The sequence below is a fragment of the Triticum aestivum genome, chromosome 3B, assembly GCF_018294505.1.
Source record: "Triticum aestivum cultivar Chinese Spring chromosome 3B, IWGSC CS RefSeq v2.1, whole genome shotgun sequence".
NCBI classification, from domain to species: domain Eukaryota; kingdom Viridiplantae; phylum Streptophyta; class Magnoliopsida; order Poales; family Poaceae; genus Triticum; species Triticum aestivum.
In genome coordinates this window covers 273,170,599-273,181,637 of record NC_057801.1, presented here as the reverse complement: position 1 = coordinate 273,181,637, position 11,039 = coordinate 273,170,599, and positions in this window count along the sequence as shown.

Below are 11,039 nucleotides of genomic sequence, written 5' to 3'. Positions count from 1 at the left end.
CGCTCGAGCTTCTCAAACCCTAGCGCCGCCGCTACTCCATCGTCGCCGGTGAGGAAGAGCTTCACTGCCTCGACCTCGTCACCATCGTACTCGCGCCGGCCGCGGAAATCTTCCCTCCGCCGCCGCCGTAGCCGTCTTCCTCCGCCAAGTTAGGGCGTGGAAGATCTGAACTGACGAACTTCACATCTGTTCTTCCCAGTTCGTCGTGTTCTTCACTTCGGGTAATTAAAAGTTACTTTTAACTGCTCGCTTTGATTCTCAAGTTTTTCTGAAAATCTTCAAAGGTGTTTATTCTTCAATTCTTCACACACATGAACACCTCACACATCATCTGTTCTTGATTCGTTTCTCTAAGCTATGATTTTCTTCAAGATTCCTCAATTATGTGGATTTTCAATCTATACAACTTTGGAACCTAAGACAAAGAACGCTTAGTGAAATTCCTCAAGACGCTTCTGGTCGAATTCCTCAAACTTGTTCTTTTTGAAAAACCCTCTAAGAACGCATATGACCTCTCCAAATTCCTCGCAACTACACTCTATTCACAGGTACAAATGTCCGCTGCTGAATCACTAGGTTCTCATCAACTTAACTCATTTGCAGCGTTCCTCAAAGAAAAGTTGCATACTTCTTTAGAGAATTCGATTGTTCAAATTCCTCAACTAAAGAAAATGGCAGATGGTAAGAAGCCACAGAAGGGAGGAAAGAAGCCTGATCTCATGACTGCCTTTGAGATCCCTAAGGACATTTACGCAGGCTATTGCACACCTGATGAAGCCAAGTTTGGCAAGGAGAACAAAAATCAGCGCAAGGTGCGCATACAGAGGATTGAAAGAAAATGGGCACCGGAATGGAGGGAGTACATGTATGTAACTCCCAAGTACATGAAGAAATTCACACTCAATCCTCCATGCCCAAGACCTCCATTGGCACCAGGCCAGTTGGCAGATCCCACCAGGCTCAAGCGCGGTGAGGATTATCCTGATGAATGGGCGAAGCGCCAAGCCAAACTGGCCAAGCAAGTAAAGGAAGTAGTGAGGAAATTCAACGCTGACTCTGCTGCTGCTGTTGCCTCAGCTGAGGCCTCTGCCAGTCAGCCCAAGAAGGCTATGCCCAAGAAGCCTGCACACAAGTCCAGTGCTTCACCGTCAATGCCCTCACGGCTAAGCTCCTCTGCTATGCCATCAAGGCCAGATTCCTCAAGGCCCTCACGGCAAACTCCTCAGCCTCCTCCGTCAAAGTCCTCAGCTCCTCCGACAAAGTCTTCAGCTGCTCCCGCAAAATCCTCGGCACCTGTGCATCTCGCCACGTGCCAAAGGACTCAAGGCTTCTCTATTGCCTCAGGAGCATCTGCAAGCTCCTCTGCTGCTCGAAATTCCTCAGTTGGTCCCTCTCTGCTGAAGAAAAAGGCCACTGCTGGACGAGGCACTCGCCCAAGTCCTCACAAGAAGCAGGTAGCCTTCCATGTACCTTCTGATAATGGTGAGGCTGATGATGAAGAACTTGCCGAAATCATCAGTAACAGGCAAGCCAGGGCCGCTAGAGCCAAAGGCAGGAATGTGCCACTGATGCTGGATCCCAAGCTGATCCTTAACTTCATTGACTTATGGCATAAGGACCCCAACACGCCTTTGCCGGAGTTGAGACTCACTCCTGGTCAAAGCCATGTCCTCACTGGCTTCATTAAGAAGAGAAATGGAAATTTGTTCAAGGCAGGAGTCTGAAGAAAGCGCAGTACAAGAAACAGCGCTACCTCAAGGACAATGTCCTCACTCTCACCCCAGATCAGCTCATTGCTCTACAAGCTGAAATCAAGCAACTAAGCGATGAATTTGATCGCTATTATGCTGACTGGAAGGGCGCCAAGGTGCGTTTCGTCAATCTGATTGAAAGTGCGTTATATCGACTAGAGGGGGGTGAATAGGCGATTTTTATGAATTCTTCACTGAGGAATTTTCCGGTGAGGAAATTCCTTAGCGAAGAACTACTAGCAGCGGAATAAGTACTCAGAAGTAAGCATAACAGAATACACACATGGTCATCATGATGAAATGAAGACAATCACAGAGTACAGAAAGCATAAACACAAGATAACACACGATGAAGACAAACAGACTAAAGAAATTGAACTGAGGAAATTGAGAAAGTCTTCAGTCAAAGTCTTCAAACACAGATATGAAGAATCACTCAACACAGTAATGAGGAAATGAAAGAGTTCAGGGAATAGAACCAGTAAGGTTGGTGAAGACAATGATTTGGTAGACCAGTTCCAACTGCTGTCTCAGTTGTACGTCTGGTTGAAGTGGCTGAGTATTTAAACTCGAGGACACACAGTCCCGGACACCCAGTCGCTGAGCACGCAGCTCAGGACACCAAGTCCTCACCGTATTCTCCTCGAACTAAGGTCACACAGACCTCGTCCAATCACTCGTGGTAAGTCTTCAGGCGACTTCCAAACCTTCACAGACTTCGGTCACTCGGCGATCCACAATTCCTCTTGGATGCTCTAGACCATGACGCCTAACCGTCTGGAAGAAGCACAGTCTTCAAAGGTAACAAGTGTCGAATCCAGGCAGGATCAATCTCTTCAGTGATGCTCAATCACTTTGGGTTTGTGGGTGTTTGGGTTTGGATTTTCCTCACTCGATGATTTTCGCTCAAAGTCCTCGGAGGATGGGTTGCTCTCAAATGACAAGTGTCAGTTTCTCTCGGAGCAGCCAACCAGCTAGTGGTTGTAGGGGGCGGCTATTTATAGCCTAGGGAGCAGCCCGACATGATAAGACATAAATGCCCTCCAATGATATGACCGTTAGGTGGATAAGATATTTGGGACAGCTGGCGCGTAGCACAGCAACGGTCGGAAATTTGACTCTCAAATTCCTCAGGGCTATTGAGGGAGTCCTGGACTAGGGGGTGTCCGGATAGCCGGACTATCATCATCGGCCGGACTCCAAGACTATGAAGATACAAGATTGAAGACTTCGTCCCGTGTCCGGATGGGACTTTCCTTGGCGTGGAAGGCAAGCTTGGCGATACGGATATGCAGATCTCCTACCATTGTAACCGACTCTGTGTAACCCTATCCCTCTCCGGTGTCTATATAAACCGGAGGGTTTTAGTCTGTAGGACGAACAACCATTACAACAATCATACCATAGGCTAGCTTCTAGGGTTTAGCCTCCTTGATCTCGTGGTAGATCCAGTCTTGTACTACCCATATCATCAATATCAATCAAGCAGGAGTAGGGTTTTACCTCCATCGAGAGGGCCCAAACCTGGGTAAATACATCGTGTCCCCTGTCTCCTGTTACCATCCGCCTAGACGCACAGTTCGGGACCCCCTACCCGAGATCCGCCAGTTTTGACACTGACATTGGTGCTTTCATTGAGAGTTCCTCTGTGCCGTCATGGTCAGGAAGGATACCTCTTCCCGTCTTTAAAGACGGTATCTTCGCCAAAGGAGCCTTGGCCGCCGGCCAAACTATCCGGCTGGGTGGTTTTCTCATGACCGCCTGTTCGGCCACCGCTTCGATGATGACCTCTCGGGTCATCAAAAGCAATCTTCACGTCAACTTGGAATTCACTGAGCAACTGGATCCAATAGAGCTCTCGTCCGTAAATGAGCTCTTGGATCGCATCACCGCCCTGGGAGTCGCTACAGACTACAATCAGATTGGGCTTAAAACCGATCTGAGAGAGATCAATTCTCCCCAGGTTTCCCACCACGTTGTGGTGGTAGAGGAACAACGCGGCGACTCTTCTTCTGTATTAAAAATTAGTCATGTCCGGACTCCCGAACCCTCCATGCCGGATTCCCGCGGAGGGACGGACGTCGATCAAGCACTGAACCTAAAGTCAGGCATCGGACCAGACTCGTTGGACAACGTCCAGCAATCCAAGCTTCCAAATTCGGAAACTTTTCGGCCCTTGAGCCTCGAGACGGGTAGGGTTCCGGACTTAATTCCACCCACCCACCCAGACAGATGCGATCTATCTCAAATCCGGCAAGAGCCCACTGAAACAATACATCATTACTGGGCCAGATTCCTCCTGGTTATGGACATGATAAAGGACTGCCGAGAGGAAAACGCAATTTCAATTTTCTGCAATAATTGCACGGACGAGGGAATCTTGAACACCGTCAGTCGTCGTGAAATTACACGCTTCGCCGATCTGGCGTCCATAGTACGAAAGTGCTGTGCGATGGAGAGTTTCCAGAAAACCGAAACTAAGTTTTGGGACAATCCGGCCCCGAATACAACCCTAATCCGAAACAAAAGGGTGCATCACACTCAGGCACTGTCGGTGTCAAAACCGGCGAATCTCGGGAAGGGGGTCCCGAACTGTGCGTCTAGGCGGATGGTAACAGGAGACAAGGGACACGATGTTTTTACCCAGGTTCAGGCCCTCCCGATGGAGGTAAAACCCTACTCCTGCTTGATTGATATTGATGATATGGGTAGTACAAGAGTGGATCTACCACGAGATCGAGGAGGCTAAACCCTAGAAGCTAGCCTATGGTATGATTGTTGTAATGGTTGTGTTGTCCTACGGACTAAAACCCTCCAGTTTATATAGACACCGGAGAGGGCTAGGGTTACACAGAGTCGGTTATAATGGTAGGAGATCTACATATCTGTATCGCCAAGCTTGCCTTCCACGCCAAGGAAAGTCCCATCCGGACACGGGACGAAGTCTTCAATCTTGTATCTTCATAGTCTTGGAGTCCGGCTGACGATGATAGTCCGGCTGTCCGGACACCCCCTAGTCCAGGACTCCCTCAGTAGCCCCTGAACCAGGCTTCAATGACGATGAGTCCGGCGCGCATATTGTTCGGCATTGCAAGGCGGGTTCCTCCTCCGAATAATTCATAGAAGATTGTGAACACCAGGATAGTGTCCGGCTCTGCAAAATAATTTCCACATTTCCTCGTAGAGAGAATATTACGTACACAAGTTCAATGTGCTGACGTATCTTGTAGCATGAGGTCACGCCACTACCAAGCCTTTACTTGAATCGTTTTTTATCATACCACCTCAGCGCGTTTAGCAAAGCGGTTTCCTTGGCACGTCTTGTCGAAGCAGAGATCGTGTTCCCCTTATTCCGGGATTCTCATCAATACGGACGTGGGTAACCCAACCGCACCCGTCACCACGCGCCCTCTATCGAAGGCGAGTCCCGAACAGTCACGGAGACGGCTCTTGGTATTCTCCCTCTTTATAATAGGACCAAAGCTCGTTTCTTTTCCTCAATCCTCCATCGAATCTTCTCCTTGCTCCAAGTTCCAACACCCAGAGCCCCAGATTCGAGCGCTTCGGACCTTCAACAATGTCCGGCTCCGACCTTCAGGGACGGTGGATGCCCTCCTCCGTCACGGAGGAGGACGTGCTAAAGCTGCGAGAGGCCAAGTACCTATCTTACGAGATTTCGCATAGGTTGCCCGCCGAAGGGCAGGCCATCCCCACCCCCGAGCCCGGCGAGTACGTCGTCTTTGTATCCCACCTCCATCGGGGTTTAGGCTTCCCGATGGATCCTTTTGTGGGAGGGCTCATGTTCTACTATGGGTTGGAATTCCACGACTTGGCTCCGGAGTCCATCCTCCATATTTCCGCATTTTTTTTCGTCTGCGAAGCCTTCCTCCGCGTCACCCCCTACTTCGGCCTGTGGCTGAAGACCTTCAATGTGGAGCCAAAGATGATCGAGGGGCGTCAAGCAGAGTGCGGCGGGGCGGCCGTAAGCAGGAGGGTCGATGCCCCGTGGCCCGAGGGCTCCTTCCAAGAGGAGCTCGGCTTGTGGCAGCAGGAGTGGTTCTATATCACCGCTCCGAAGGGCAGCAGGCAGAAGCCGCCGCCCTTATTTCGCTCGGGACCTCCATGACGGTTGATGTCGTGGGTCAACCAAGGGCTCAACTGGGGGTCGTCAAAGGACGTGCCCCTACTGCAGGTCCGGATTCGAGACCTCCAAGCGAGGGAGATCGATCTGGTTGTGGTAATGCAGGTCATGCTGATTAGGCGTCTCCTGCCGTGCAAATGCCGCCCTCTCCGGCTGTGGGAGTTTAATCCAGAGGGACCACGGATTCTTCAACACTTCATGGGTATGACACCCGTGGAGATGTACAAATTATTCTTCGGATCACGGGAGGCGTGTCCGGAATTAACCGAGGATGCCGGCCTAAGCTGCAATCGCCCGGATACACAAGTAAGTAGCTCCGAGTCCGGACATACCGTTTGTTTGCCTTTCTACGATTTGCCTTTTGACCGATTTCCTTCTAAACAGGAGTGGATAGCGCAAGCGAAACTGATACGGTGTCCATCCCCCCTCCCAGAGACCGCGCCGGATCCCGTGCTGGTCAGGATGCTGGAGGTTGCGCCTTCAGAGGAAGGCGAAGGGGAAAATAGAGGAGCTACCGCCTCGCCCAAGGAGGCTCTTGAAAGAGGGGGGATCGAGAATCCCTCCCTCCAAGGGGAGAAGAGGACCGCCTCCGAGGACCCGGGGTCCAAAGCCCCTAAGCGGGGGGGGGGGAAATCTTCACCAGAGGGTCCTGCGTCCGGGGAGGCCCCGGCCGCACAATCTCCCCTAAAGAATCAGCCCTCCAGCGAGCCGTAAGTAGGAAAAAAAAGAAGGGAGTTCGGTGATAAGAGACATCCCTATTTGTGCTTCTGAGGATAACCGAATTTTTTACCTTGTAGTTCGGATCTCCGACCTTCTCAGATGAGCTCGTCTTCGGGGGACCTTCGTCCGGAGATGGTGGAGAGCGAGACGCCTCCATCTGCTGCGCCGTCGGGTAGGGCGGACGAGCCTGAAGTGTCATCACGGAGGGTATCCCCGAGCCCGGCAGAGCCGAAGAGTTCGGCGCTGACTGGTGTTCGGCCGGGGGTGCTGAAGGATCTGCTTGAGAGGGTGTCCATCTCAGAAGATCACCATGCATTTATGAGTATAGTGATTGGAAGGATTTCGTCCGCCGAAAGCGGATTGCATAATGCCGTCAGGAGTTTGCTGGCGGGGTTTGAGGTACGTAAAAATGACACACCTTTTGACAGTTTTACACATAAAGTGCGCCCTGTATAAATAGTAGCCCCTGAGACTCGGTATGTTGTCGGAAGCGACAACGTGCCGAGGATCAAAATCGGAGGTTTCAATTTTCGTCGTTCCTATGCAGGTGGCGGATCGTCCGAGGGCCAGCTGGACTGATGGAGTTGCTGAACTAAAGCGGCAACTCGACGTTGCAGATGCGGACATCGCGCTAGTCAACAGGCGACTTGACGAATCGCAAGGTAAGTTTTTTCTCCGCAGTCACCTAATAAGGGAGCCGAAGCCCACCTCTTATAATATTTGTGCTTGACGCAGATGGTGCTGCTGCTGTGGAGAGCCTTCGGGCCGAACTTGCTCAAGCCAAGGAGCAAGCCAGAAGGAGTGATGCGGCTGCCTCGAGGGCGGCCAGGGAGTTAGAAGCCGAAAGGGCCGCACACTGCCGAAGCAGGGAAGAGATGGCCGAAATGGCCGTGAAGTTAAAAGATGCTACCGACCGTAGTGAGACTCTTGAAAAGGAGCGCCTAGCGGGGCGAGAAGACCTAGGGAAGGCCACCGTCGAAGCCAAGGATGCCCGTTCTGCAATGCGGGCTATAAAGGAAGAGCTGCGCCAGGCCGGAGACATTGTGGCTGGCAAGCCTTTTCTGCTGCGCCGAAGGTTTACGGATCCAAAGTATGCTCAGCTTGGCCAGCTGTGGGGTCCGGAGGATCCTTATATGGACTTAGCAGCGAGTGCGGCGGATGCCGTTGTGCACTTTCGGAGCCAGAAGGATCACGAGACGGAAGAGTTGTTTTGGTCTCAATTCCATAGTCCGGAGCGTTCACTTCCGCTGACCGACCGGTTGGCCGAGTGGGCTGAGCTGAATAGGTTGTCCGGGCTTGCCATGACGGATATCATGACTCATGTCTGGCCGGATAGGCCCAAGCCGAAGAGCTATTTTGGCTTATTGCAGCAGTTTCTTGGGGCGGTGCCGCATATCAAGGCGATGAAGCGGTCGGCCTGCATAGAGGGTGCACGGATGGCACTCGCCCATGTGAAGACACATTGGACAGAGATGGATGCCACCGATGTTGCGACCCAGGGTTCGGACGAGAGCCGGTTACTGGCCGAGCACTATTTTGGGGAAGTTCTGCATGGTGCTCGTGTAATAGAGTCGCAGTGCTCAAAAAATGTCATGTTCAAATGAACGCTTTATTTTGTAAAACAATGTTTATGATGTAGGCGCTTTTTATACTTGTGCGTTCAAGTATTGAAATATCTCCTATGCGGCCGTTTATGTATACATGTGTATAACCTGAAAGATGGCAGTCGTCGGCTTCAGCCCCCACGCACAAGGTGCGGGGGTGTTCGCAAAAAATAGCACCTTTTCACACTTAATCCAACGTCTCGGTCCTGTGAAGGAGGTGGTAGCATAGCAAACGAGGCAACCGGACTATAATGCTTTATCACTTTCACTTAGCCATGGGAGTTCGAGGGTGGGGCTACGATATAGCCCCTAGGGCACCGCGCTCTCCGAATTCGGGGCGCGTATGTGCCTGACCGGGAAACGGTCCTTCGTCAAAGCGGAGGAATTCTAAACATTCCATTGGTCGATCGAGTGGTTGATCAGTCTCTCGCTGTATCATGACAGTCAGTTTTCGGCTTTCTCTACTGAGGTGCTCGCCCAGCCGAACTGGGGCACAATCGCAGTAGTTCTCCTGGTGCCGCATTAGCCGATGAAACGGAACGTAAGGCAGCAAAACACAGGAGCCGGGCAAACCCAACATTTGACCAAAGACATGATTCGGAGCTGATGCATATAAGGCCTAACTCGAGACGCCGAACACTCCCTAAGGTGTTCGGTCTTTATAATAACGGGCAGAACAATGCCCTAAGCCCCTAGTGTCCAGGTACGGGCGAGGTCCTTTGACGCGGCCGATGCCAAAATGCCAGTCTCCTCTCTAGTTATAATAAGAAACCAGGGGATTATAGCAACAAGAGACAGTAAGAAAGGTTTACGCAGGGTCTTAATCTGAAAAGAATCCTTGAAATGGGTCCCTACTGCACGTCTGCGCCTGTGTCTCCGTTGTGCCGTATCCTGGACGGGTGTGCATGTTGTTCATCTGTAAAAAGAGAGGAACTTAGTTTGCTTATATGCACAGCCCCTTGTGAAGGGTGTGCGGCTAGGGATCCCCTAGCTTATTTATTCCGGACTCGTCCAGCCGTGTCCGGGGTCTTTAAATGACCCTTTTAATGAAATGATGCCACGTGGACCGGGCATTTTAAGTGTAAGAGACGCGTAATGTGGTATTGCGTTAAAGCGGACAAAAGCTTCACGTCCCAATAGTGCTTGATAGCTACTTTTAAATGGGGCGATATGAAAGATTAGCTTTGCGCGTCGGAAGTTGTCGGGTAACCCGAGCACAACTTCTAGAAGTAAGGAGCCTGTGCACTTGGCGTAAGGGCCTGGCACCACTCCTTTGAAGGAGGTGCGGCTATGTCAAATTTTAGTAAGGTCTATCCCCATCTTGCGGATTGTGTCCGGATATAGCAGGTTTAAATCGCTGCCGCCGTCCATCAGGACTTGTGTAAATTGCAGTCCGTCGATTATAGGATCCAATATCAGAGCAGTCCATCCTGCGTTTCGAATACTCCTGGAGTAATCCAGGTGGTCAAAAGTGATTGGTTTTGACATCCAATCTCGAGGTTCCGCTGGGGTGGACCATGCGACACCTATCTTAGCGGGTGCCGCATTGTTTTTCTGTACTATCACATGAAGTGAGTTTACTGCTTTGACTTCTTGTGGGAAAGTCTTTTGTTTTCCGGTGCTCTGCTGGTGGGGTTCGTCATCGTCCTCGCTTGGCGTGTCGAGCCCCTTGTGTTCGGCGTTGAGTCTGCCGGACTGTTTAAAAACCCAACAATCTTGGTGGGTGTGGTTTGCAGGCCTTCCGGAGGTACTGTGGATTTGACATATCTGATCCAAAATTTTGTTTAAGTTGGATAGCTCTTCACTGTTGTCCTTAAGAGGCAGTGTTTTATTGTTTGGCCGCGAGCTTTTGAATCCGGCGTTGACCACCGTGTTCTTTGGCTTTTTTCTTTATTCCGGCGCTGATCCTTTCTGCACCGTGATTTTCCGTTTCCATCTCTGATCTCGGATGTACTCGGGTCGCTGGTGCTGCATCTTGCTAGCCAGCTATCTTCCCCCGCGCAAAAGCGGGTCATGAGGCTTGTTAGCGTGGCCATTGTCCTCGGCTTCTCTTGGCCGAGGTGTCTGGCGAGCCATTCGTCTCGGACGTTGTGTTTAAAAGCTGCTAAGGCTTCAGCATCCGGACAGTCGACTATTTGGTTCTTTTTGGTAAGGAACCTGTTCCAGAATTTGCGCGCTGACTCTCCGGGCTGTTGAGTTATATGACTTAGATCGTCTGCATCCGGAGGGCGGACATAAGTCCCTTGAAAATTTGCTCTAAACGCGTCCTCAAGCTCTTCCCAACTTCCAACAGTGTTTTCTGGGAGGCTTTTGAGCCAATGCCGAGCTGGCCCTTTGAGCTTGAGGGGTAGATATTTTATGGCGTGGGGATCATCTCCTCTAGCCATGTGTATGTGTAGTATGTAATCCTCTATCCAGACTCCAGGGTCTGTTGTTCCGTCGTATGCCTCTATGTTTATGGGTTTGAACCATGCTGGAAATTCATGATCCAGCACCTCATCGGTGAAACATAGTGGGTGTGCGGCGCCCCTGTATTTGGGTGTGCCGCTGTCTTCGAACACTTGGCGTGTTGTGTTGCTTCCTGGGGCCCTCTTTTTTGGCCCGTAAATGGACCTGGCTGGGCCATCTGTTTTCCCAGGATCATGAGTCGGCTTGTGTGCGGCGCCGCTTGTCGCTTTTGGCCTGTCATCTGGCCGTTTATCCGGCCAGGCGGCCTCTTTGTTTTTTGACTGTGGGGGCTCTATGGCTTCCTCGTCAAATTCTGGCAGCAGCTTGCGCTTCGGGTAGCTCTTTGTTTGGTGGCCATTGCCATATTTGTCTGCG